The sequence below is a fragment of the Syzygium oleosum genome, unplaced genomic scaffold, assembly GCF_021117445.2.
Source record: "Syzygium oleosum isolate NSW1041296 unplaced genomic scaffold, Sole_v2.1 Sole_v2.30, whole genome shotgun sequence".
NCBI lineage: Eukaryota > Viridiplantae > Streptophyta > Magnoliopsida > Myrtales > Myrtaceae > Syzygium > Syzygium oleosum.
Genome location: NW_026607514.1, coordinates 2,249,772 through 2,261,833, shown reverse-complemented (window position 1 = coordinate 2,261,833; position 12,062 = coordinate 2,249,772).

The following is a 12,062-nucleotide window of genomic DNA, read 5'->3' as shown; positions in this document are numbered from 1 at the left end:
CAAAAATCCTAGACTGATACATTTGTAGTTAATTTATCCTCCGTTAAATTGAATTAATACCATAAAAAATCACAAACTGGTACACCTATGACAAATGGAGGATAAAATCCCAAACTGGTATATCCGTGAACTGTTACGTGTCATTCAACTGGGAAATTTGACGGTAAAACTAAACGGAAACTAGCAAAGGGTAAAATTGTTATAAGTGTACCGATTTGAGATCTTTCGTAATATTAACTCTACTTTTTTTTTAAGAAATAAAAGATGATATAGTTTCCAATGTTCATCGAGGTACATATGTAATTGACTTGCATTCCATCACGTTACGTGCATAATCGACTTATAAAACGTAGTCTAGTTCAATAACATAACTCGAGAGGGTGCAAGTACGAGTATGATTCAGCTGATCATGGACCGAGAGGGCTAGTGGAGGCCTTCGCCCCGTGCCCGTGTCGTATCGCACTTGGTGCACTTTTTGTATAATATAATTCTATATAATCTTTGACAATGCATGTGAAAATTCGAAAATTTCGTCCCGAAAATTTAGTATTGCAAATTTTTCTTAACTCGTCCTCTTAAAGTTAGGTTTTTGCTTAGACTAGAGATATGCTCGGAACATAACTTAAGATTATGGCTTTTGCTAAGCACATAACCAGTCAATTCAATTTATTGCACGAGAAAGAAAAGAGTGTTATGGGGAAGTACTTTCTGTGGGAGCGTCTGATACCAATACCTACCTACTACTAAAGAAACTACTCTGCTCGCCCTGCCTTCATTGCAAGCCCGGGTGCGGACGCGCACCATCAAGCCTAGCCTCGAGAGCCCACCCTTTCTCTTTGCAGGTTGCGATCCGAATACAGGTCGAGCTCGAATCTAGTCGCGGCCTTGAAGAGAGAGAGAGGGCAGAGATTATCACCATGCCAAGGGGATAAGAGTCGACAGGGAGATATGCAATGGCAAAATTATGAGAAAATGACACATTTAGTCCCTGAATTTTGGCCTAACGTGTATTGTGGTCCATGAACTTTTAATTTGTTCGATTAGATCCCTGAACTTTAACTCAATGTGTAATGTGGTTCATAAACTTTTAATTTGTTCAATATAATCCCTGAACTTTTAGTATATGTTTAATTTAGTTCCTGAGCTATATGAAAATGTTCAATGTAGTCATTCCATTAATTCAAGTCCAGGGACTATATTGAATATTTTCATGTAGTTCAGAAACTTTACTGAACATGTATAAAAAGTCCAAGGACCACATTGAACAAATTAAAAGTTCAAGGACCACATTGAATATTAAGCTAGAATTAAGAGACTACATTGATAAAATTAAAAATTCAAATATCACGTCATATATTGGGTCAAAATGCAGTTCAAAATTACGAAGTTAAAAGGTTATGGAAACGTATGAGACTTTAGAGAGCACTAAAGAGAGAGATCACAATCTTCTAGTTCTCTTTTTTCCTTTGCCCATCATATTTCATCTTGCCTTGTTCAAATCCATTCGTTGCTTTTAGGGAAAAGATTTCTCAACTCCAATGATGAAAAGTTAGGCAACGTTTGTCAAAAGAAAAAAACGTGATCTTCTTCTTTGACTAAGGGAATGGACAACGGCGTTATAGACGGTTAATAGATTTCTCTTTTCCAATGCCAATGACGTGGAAAGGTTAATATGTATACTTAATGTGAATAATCTCTTAGCAGTAAAGGAAATACAAAATCAAGTGGAGTGACGTTACAAGGATTGATGTATGTCTTTACTTAGTAGTATATGATGTGGGCAACTAGTGACTTGTGAGCAACGTGTTCTCATAGTTGGCATAGCCTCACTCTTGAATCCCACCAACGGCAAATCTTGAAAAGGGTAAACTTATAAGAAGCGTGCGCCTCTGTCGCGACCCTCCCAAAAGGCTTGTCAGGGAATGATAAATTTTAGAGGTAATGTCGAGTTGAGGATTAATGGCCGGCAACCGATGCGGATTCTCCCAAACCCTTGGCTTTGGAAAACTACAATTGAAATATATCCATTTATGAAGTTCAACTTAACCGGGAGCTGCTACTAGCCCATCCTAGAAACTAAGCAAGATATGGAAGCATACTTCACTTCCTATGCAATTAGAGATTTAGGATCGAGAACTTGATTATAGTAATTGTCTAACTAGTACCCTTCAGTACCCTAACTTGACCGATTTGTTACCTAAATAATTTAGGCAATCTTTGATAATTTTATTAACCTATGCCATTAAATGATGTCCATGTATGAGTGTGCAATTAGACAATTACAATCAATAAGATAAAAAGTAAGGTTTAAGAAAGTAAACCCAATGAAGCATCAAGCATAAAAATTCACATGACCTCGTTATTAACACCCACGACAGTGACCCCCGTGAGTTAAGTTTAAATCAAGTCCAATTTCATGCCTAAAAGATCAAGCTATCTAAACCTAAGCTACATGAAATGTAACCATAAGAACTCCTAAACTAAAGGTTATATTAACTAAATAAGACTAAGATTCATCTACATCCTAATCGAGACCTGCTTCTAAGTTATTTCTGATTTTTATATTTTTTGAACCATTTAATTTAGTTTTTTTCAAAAAATTCTGAAAATAGGGACTCAAGCTGGGCCCTTGGGCCCGGTCCGAACATGGGTCACGCTTATAAATAATGGTCTGGACCCAGATTGGGCTCTTATCTCAAGCCCATTCAAAATAAAATCCAGCCCAAACTAACCCAATTTATCGTCATCTTCTTCAAGTTGGCCATGAACGAGCAACCCCGACCGAGCTCCATCTCCGACCACTCTTGGCTTTCGCCAAATCGCAGCCATCATCTATGGCCACTGTCGTTCGTCCCCACCATCACCGGACCACTTCCGTCGGCCGTTGGTTCTCAATCGAAAATACTAGCTATACTAGATAAATGCAAAGATAGCTAAGTGAGCACCCAATCGAAAATAATTAATCTTATTACGCTTTGTCATATTTTGGGTTTCTCTCTGTTTTATTTTTTTGGGCCCCAAAAGAGTGTCTGGCGTGTCAAACTATAGATTACTCACATGAGACGGTTCAATTTAGGGTTGCAACATTTCCCGTGCACCAATGCACGAGTCTTGTAATCCTTACCCCATTACGATGTGAGTGGGTAGCCCAAACCGGCGATATGCTTAAACTCCAACCGATCTTTCAGACTAATTAATGTTTCCAGGGACCACAGATAAATTGGGAAATCGAACTTGTAACCTTTGATTGCAAATCAAAAGTCTTGGAAATACAAAGTTCAAGTTGGAGGACATTGCACGGATTGACGTGCATCCAAATTTAGTTGTATACATGTAGCTGTCTTGCGAGCAATGTACTATTGTAATTGTTATAGCCTCATCCTTGAATTCCATCGACGGCAAATCCTCAAACTCAGAAAGCTTGTAAGTAGCGTGTGCCTCAGCACAAGATAGGCTTTTCTCCTGGCAGAAGAATGAGCATCGATGCTATTTTTCGCGAGATCCTTTGCAATCGAAACACGATGTGATCCGATTCGCCGTACACAGGATTCAAAAGTTCATTTTATAAGATAGTATAGATAGATAGAGCTTTTAGCACCATTAAAGGTGCAAAACTAAATTCATGGGGCAACATGGATAGATGTGCTCGCCTCTTTCAAGTACAAGAGTGCCGTATCCACTGAGCTGAGCACTAATGTTAGTCTAAAGACGCATATTTAACATATATGGTCCATTTCATCTTTATGGATTGTCCAACTAACTGATCCAACGATCGAACCTGTTACACGTGTATCGGAAGGCCAGACTGGTTATTTGACCAGTTTGGATTTAAAAACGTCGACGGTAGCTTTAAACTATGTAACATCAGAAACATACAAGTTAAAACACTTCATGATACGACGATAAAGTAGCACAACTATAGTACAGCCATTGAGGTGAGTGCCAAATTGAAAATAATTAATCTTATCATGCCATGCGGCATTTTTTCTAAATTTTTGTTACTAATCCATAGGAGGCTGTTCAATTTAAGGCTGCGAATTATGTCCGCTCACCATGGCCAATTGTACGGAGCCCATCATCCTCACTCTCAGCCCTCGGCCAATGTTGTTGTGGAAGCAAGCGATCAAACAATAAATTTTACAGAATAATAAAATAAATTAGACACTAAATTACATGGTCCGATCGTAGTGACTTACGTCCATAAGGAGAGTAATAATGAATTCCACCACAAATCAAGCGATACAACGGAGATTACAATCACACTCGAGTCACTCAAATACTTTCAGTATTTCCCAACCATCAATTACACCAAATAATGTACGTAGTGTTTAGTTACTGTCACGCCCCGATCCCCACGGGCACGTGTCATCCCACCACGATCGTTAAGAATGCGACATCCCAGGATTTGTCGCTGACCTAAACTAACGAACTAAAAAGCAGCACACGCGGAAGCAATATCGAACTCTCCATACAACAAACAATTAAATGGGTAGTTAGGAGACAACGGAAACACATCAACAAAGCACTTTTACAAACACATCGTCAAATACGAATGCATAATTACAAGCCTTACTATAGGCCACTATACAAGAACCACGCACCATAAAAAGAATCGGTGGTTGGTTAGCCTAGCTTCTTTACCAAAAGGAGTACTCAAAAGACGGGGTAACTAGGCCTATCACAAGTCTCCGCAGTAACATGGCGGCATCTCCGGATCCACTGGTCCACATCCATGGGTATCCCAAAATGCCTAGGAGGATCATTCATGTTCATGGTCGAGGTTCGAAAAGGTTTTGGGATACAACAATGCGAATAAATCTCAATAAGTCACTACTTAAGTCTCGCTTAGGCTAACGTGTACTGCAGGACAGTTCAAAGCATGCAATTCAATCAATCAACGTGCCACATCAAACACACGCGTCCTTACCTTGCCTTGGCACATGCACACACCCTGCACGTTAGCAAACCACCACATCATGGCAACCATTCATCGAAATATAATAGCCCGAATCGAGGAAAGTAAATGCATAGCACACTCAATAATCCAGACATGCCCAACATTATCTCAAACATGGCATTCCATAATGCGGATCACACTCACGAAGTCTAGATTATTAACAGTCGAACCCGCGTAAAAACGCATCAGGTTGCCGGGCTCCCCCGAACCCGCGTAAAACGCATAAGGTTGTCGGGCTTCCGGCGTAACCAGGCATCGTCCCGCTATGTCGGCGATAGCATCGTCCTGCTATGTCGGCGATAGCATCGTCCCGCGTCACACGCATCAAGATGGCATTCCATGAGGAGCATCAATCCGGCCTCCGCCACGATTGGCATCCAGTCACCCGCTGTGCATCCGATAAACTGGGTATCGTCTCGCGTAAAATGCATCAAGACAGATCACAACCCTGCGTAAAACGCCTCAGGGTATTATGTGAGCATACGGGCATTCAATCACTCAATCAATTCTCATCTTAACCCTGCATAACACGCATTAGGCCCGTGGCACAACCCGCGTAAAACGCATCAGGCTAGCGGTCTTCCGGCTTAACCGGGCATCGTCCCGCGTAACACGCCTCAGGATGGGTTCAATCCCCGCGTAAAGACGCATCAGGGCTTAAGTGATCACACGTACACTCCGTCACATAATTTATTATCTTTTCCCCGCGTAAAGATGCATTAGGGTACTTAGGTGATCACACACGCCACATGACCCATTCAATTTCATGTCATTCACGCGCTCAAACATCACTCAAATGTGCTCAATCACCAGCAATGCAAATCAGCTTACACGCCCACCAAATCAGCCACGGTTCCACCAATTAAAGCCATGAACACACATTCACAATCAGTCACTCCCTCATGTGCAACAACCACATCGATAGGTTCCCGAGAGAGAGAAACCAAATTTACACAGAATCGGGCTTAAAATTGGCAATTGCACAGTAACCGAAACCCTTTCGAAATAAATAGTAATTCAACTCAAAAAATTATGAATTTTGGATATGTCATTGGAAACATCTTGATAAACATTTCTCATGTGGGGCACGAAATCCAATTCCAACTGTAAACAACTACTTTCGTCACCCAAAGTCAGATCGAAAATTAGCCCGTGAGGGCAGACGGTTCGGCCTTCAAACCCATTTCAATCAGTACCAAAATCTCATTAGAAAACCTTGAAATTTTTATATGTCATAGAAACAAGTGTCCTTGACAACTTTTATAAAGGAAGTTTGTTGAAAAGAGGTCTGGAAAATTTTATAAAAATTAAAAAAGACAAGCCGGTCTGATGAACAGTAATTCCGGCAGAGTGGTGACGGTCCGAAAATGGACTTTGAATACCCCAAAACGATCTCCAAAAATTCATGATTTAATATATGACATACTTCAAGATGTTAGGGTCAGTTTTCATGAGAACACTTCCTCAAATTCGGTCCACATTGATCTCCACAAAAATAGCAAAACACAGATGCAAAGCAGCAACGAATTCGAGAATCAACCAACATGAACCATTCAACAATTCAAGCTCATCTAACCACTAAACCAACCATCCACAGCCATGAATCAGCCCCTAACATGTCCATTAGTAACCCCATAGCCTAGTCAAGGGTTAGGAAGCCACTTACTCAAAGCCTACGCAAGCAAGACCAAGCAAGAAGGGCAGCACAAGGTCGGTAGAACAGCAGCAGCGGAGTAGAAGCGGAAGCCAGCAAAAGAAGCAGCAGCAGCAGCTAGCGGAAGAAGCAGCAGCAGAAGCCAACGGAAGAAGCAGCAGAAGAAGCCAGCGGAAGCAGAAGCAAACGCGCCAAGAAGAAGAGAAGAAAAAGAAAGGAAAGAGGAGGAGAGAGAGAGAGAGAGTGGGTGGGGTTAGTGGGGGGTCAGTGGGGGAAAGTCAGCCAGCATGGGGGGGGGTCAGCAGAGAAGGAGGAGGAAGAGAGAGAAAGGAGAGAGAGAAGAGAAAGTGGGGTCAATCATGATCCCACACAAATATCTTCTAATTTTTCTCTTTTCCTTTGTAATTTTCTCCAAATTTTGTCCCCCAAATTACCACTTTGTCGTCGGCCCGGGTGCCGAATTACGGGTCGACTTGTTCTTATCGGGCCTTGATGGCCGGCCTTTCTTGGGCGTGAGGCCCAACAGCTTTGCTCAGCTCACTTCCGTTTTTCACATCAAATTTCCAATTCTGTAATTCTTTTTCCGAGATTGAAATTTTCTACGAAAAACTTGTAAAATTATGAGACGATGTCCTATGGTTCAGGTGTGAAACCCTTGAGCATTCCACACTCAAAATCGGATCATACTTCGTAGCCGAAATCGATCAATCGCAGCTATAGTACATTTCGAGCTAACGGGTGGCTGTTAGAAATAAATTCTTCAATAGCCTTTCCCCTTTGGTTAGTATTCCCTGAGTGATAAGGTTAGGACGAGAATTAACTAAAAGAGCGTCGACGAAATCACCATTTCATAAATCACCAAATTGGGTCGAATTTTCAGGATATCACAATTCTTCCCCCCTTACAGAAATTTCCTCTTCAAAATTTACAACCAACTACACTACTCAAATAAATGAGGGTGCTGACGTCTTATGATCTCTTCACTTTCTCATGTGGCTCCTTCGGTACCATGATGTTGCCAAACGACTTTAACTAACGAGATTGTCTTATTCCGCAAAACTTGTTCCTTTTTGTCCTCTATCCGAATAGGTCTCTCCACGTACGACACCGTGTCGTCCACTTCTATTTCTTCATAGTTCAGCACGTGAGTCGGATCCGGTTCATACTTCCTCAGCATGGACACGTGGAAGACGTTGTGAACTTGAGACAAATTCGGTGGTAAGGCGAGTCGATAGGCCAGAGTTCAATCTTCTTTAAAATTTCAAACAAACTTGCGTACCTTGGGCTTAACTTTCCTTTCTTGCCAAATCGGGATGTTCCTCGCATTGGCGACACTTAAGGAAGACATGGTCTCCCACTTGAAATTCCAAATGCCTACGTTTCCGATCTGCATAACTCTTCTGATGACTCTGAGCAGTCTTAAGCCTGTCTCGGATGATCTTAACTGCCTCAACTGATTGCTGTACCAGTTCTGGACCCGTTATGCTTCATTCCCCAACTTCATCCCAACAAACTGGAGTTCTGCAAGCTCTGCCATACAATGCCTCAAACGGTGCCATTCTGATACTCTGCTGATAACTGTTGTTATAGGCGAACTCGACCAAATGCAATTGTTCTTTCCATCCACTTTTAAAATCTATCACACAGGCTCGTAACATATCCTCGAGCGTTTGAATTGTCCTCTGAGACTGACCATCCGTCTATGGATGATAGGCTGTGCTATACTGCAGCTTCGTTCCCATAGACGTCTGAAGACTTTTCCAAAATGTGGCTGTAAACTTAGGGTCTCTGTCTGACGTAATCGTCACTAGCACTCCATGGAGACGGACTATTTGTTGCATATACAGCTCGGCGTACCTATCCATTGCGAAGTCCTTTCGCATTGCTCGAAAATGTGCCGACTTAGTTAATCTGTCAACGATAACCCAAATTGAGTCGTGGTCTCTCTGACTTCTCGGCAAACCCATGATGAAGTCCAAGGTAATATGCTCCTATTTCTGTTCTGGGATTTTCGATGGTCGCAACAGTCTACCAGGCTTGCAATGCTACACCTTCACTTGTTAACACGTTAGGCACTTTGCCACGTGTTTGGCTACGTCCATTTTCATTCCATTCCACTAGTAGTGCTGACGCAAATTCTGATACATTTTCGTACTGCCTGGATGAATACTATAGTTGCTGCGATGAGCTTCTGCCAAGATTTCCTCCTTAAGCTCCACATCATTTGGCACGCACAATCGTCCACGAAACTTTAAGATTTCATCCTCGGATACTTGGAAGTCCGATTTCCTTTTTGTGGTATCCATCTCTAGAATCTTTTGAATCTCTGAGTCTGTAGATTGTAAGGCCTTAATCTTAGTCTGGGTTTCCGGTTCAATCCTCAATGTCGCCATCAAACTTGAGAGATTACTCACTTCAAACTTAAACTCCGAATCGCGTGCTCCCTCCAACAAGGTCCACTCTTTAACCAACATGTGAGCGATACTTGACTTCCGACTCAATGCATCCGCTACTCTATTAGCTTTCCCAGGGTGGTATAAAATATCACAATCATAGTCCTTAAGGAGTTCCATCCAACGACACTGTCTCATATTCAATTCCTTTTGGGAAAATAGGTACCTCAAACTTTGATGGTCCGTAAAAATTTGAAATTACTCTCCACACAAGTAATGTCTCCAGATCTTAAGAGTGAAGATAATTGCTGCCAATTCCAAGTCGTGTGTCGGGTAATTCAACTCATGCGGTCTCAGTTGCCGCGATGCGTATACCACTACTCTTCCATGTTGCATTAGCACAAATCCTGGTTCCTTTAGCGACGCATCACTATAGATCTCATATCCTCCAGGTCCTGAGGGTATTGTCAGCACTGTCGCGGTCGTCAACCTCTGTTTAAGCTCTTGGAAACTCCTTTCACACTTATCCGTCCATTCGAACCTTGTTTCCTTTTTCAGTAGACACGTCAAAGGAGTAGCTATCGACGAGAATTTTTCCACGAATCGCCGATAATAATCCGCCAAACCCAAGAAGCTTCGAACCTCGATTACTATTGTAGGTCTTGGCCAATTCATGATGGCTTCGATCTTTGCCAGATCCACTGAAATTCCTTCCCCAGAGATCACATGTCCAAGGAATGCCACTCGATTGAGCCAAAATTCGCACTTACTGAACTTAGCGTAGAGTGCACGTTTTCTTAAAGTCTGTAAAACCTTTTCCAAATGTAGCTCATGTTCTGCGGGGTTCTTTGAGTATACTAAAATGTCGTCTATGAACATGATGACAAACTGATCTAGAAATTCCTTGAATACCCTATTCATCAAATCCATAAAGACAGCAGGGGCGTTAGTCAATCCGAACGGCATTACTGTAAACTCATAATGTCCATATCTCGTCCGAAACGCCGTTTTCGGTATATCTTCCTTCTTGATTCTCAATTGATGGTAACCAGTCCATAAGTCGATCTTATAGAACACTAATGCCCCTTGTAACTGATCGAATAGGTCATCTATCATTGACAGTGGATACTTATTCTTAACGGTCACTTGATTCAACTGCCGATAATCAATACATAAGAGCAATGACCCATCCTTTTTCCTCACAAACAACACTGGTGCTCCCCACGGTGACGCACTCGGACGAATAAACCCCTTATCCAGTAGTTCTTGCATCTGAACCTTTATTTCTTTCAACTTTGACAATGCCGTTCAATAGGGCGCTCTAGATATAGGTTCCGTCCTAGGTGCCAACTCAATTACGAATTCTACTTCTCTTTCAGGTGCAATCCATGCAATTCCTGAGGAAAGACATCGGGAAATTTGAACACTACGGCTATGTCCTCTAGCCTCGGCTACTCAATCGAAGAATCAACCACAGTCGTTAAGTACCCTTGGCATCCTTTATCTAGCAACTTAGTTACTTCAAGTAACGAAATCCAGGGGATCGAGGTTCCTCCTCGGTTTTCCACAAATTCATATCTAGAGTGATTAATCGGATTAAATTGAATCACCCTGCTTCCATAATCCATCACAGCCCTCTGTCTAACTAACCAATCCATACCAATAATAATATCGAAATCAAACATAGCCAAGATAGCCAGATTAATCAAATTCTCCCTACCAGTAATAACAATCTTACAACCTGGGCATCCTAATGAAATCAGCACTTTATCCATAAGGAGGGGTGGCTGCGATTGCACTGGCGGTCTTACTTGACAGTTTGGATAGTTTCTCACTTGGTGACCATGTTGGCCATATCCAAAACATGCACCAGGTCCACTCTGGCAAGGCCCATTCCTGTGCTTCCTTCCACAAGACGATATACAGCGTTGGAGTAATGGTTCGGCTTTCCAACGGTCTTCCTTATCGGAGGGACAAACCTCTTATTCCCAGTCATTGGCTTCTTACCAAAGTTTCGATTGTCCCTAATTGGTGCGTACCGCGATCCAAAAGCGGCAGCCCTCTCTGTACTATCTCGCTCAACCATTTGAGCCCGCTCGTACAGTTCATTACAATCCCTTAGGTTCAGCAGTATCAACTGACTGCGGAGTTTCGGTTTCAGACCGTCTCGGAACTTCCTTGCCTTATCCAAAGGATTCTCAACCATCCTCGGTGTAAACTTAGACAGCCTTGCAAATTCCGCCTCATATTGATCCACAGTCATTTGATTCTGGCGAAGCAATAGAAACTCTGTCATCTTCTGCTCTTGTGCACTCTCAGAGAAGTATTTCCCATTGAAGGTTTCAACAAAGGCATTCCAATTTGGAGTCGTGCCTTCCGGGAAGATCCTACCTCGGGTGGCCTTCCACTAATTACTTGCGTTCCCTTAAAGTCGATACACAGCTAGGGTCACTTTTTCCTCCTCCGTGCACCCTAGAAGTTCAAAAGCTTTTTCCAATTCCTCAACCCAACGGGTGGCAGCCTCGGAATCTCATTTCCCTTCAAACTTGGTCGGCTTTAACTTTAAGAATTGTTCCACCAGTTGGTGCATCTGGCGATTTCTATATCCCTGATTTCCATTGTTTCCATTCACCCCATTAGCGGCGGCAACAGCTGCCTCAGCAGCCTGACCAATAGTGGCAGCTCGCTCCTAAGCCTGCCTTCCCATCATATTCCCAATCTCCTCCAAGGCTCTTATGACCTCATCAACTCGCGAGCCTTCCGCCACTCTGGCCTGAGAACTAGACTGGCCCCTTGTCCCTATTCCTCGCCTGCTCATTCTCACTAGGTTCTCACCACACACCTAAATTGCTATAATTCCGCCCAGGAATTAGAGACCTAAGCCAACTACTCAAGTCTAACATTCCTAAGCAACAAATCACAACAGCAATCATGGCCAAGCAATCACAGAGCAATCATGAGGAACACATAATCAATAGGGTTCGTGTTCTTACCTTACTCATTGCAACACCTGCAATTTAGTGCAATAAACCAACTAGCAATCACAAGCACACGATCA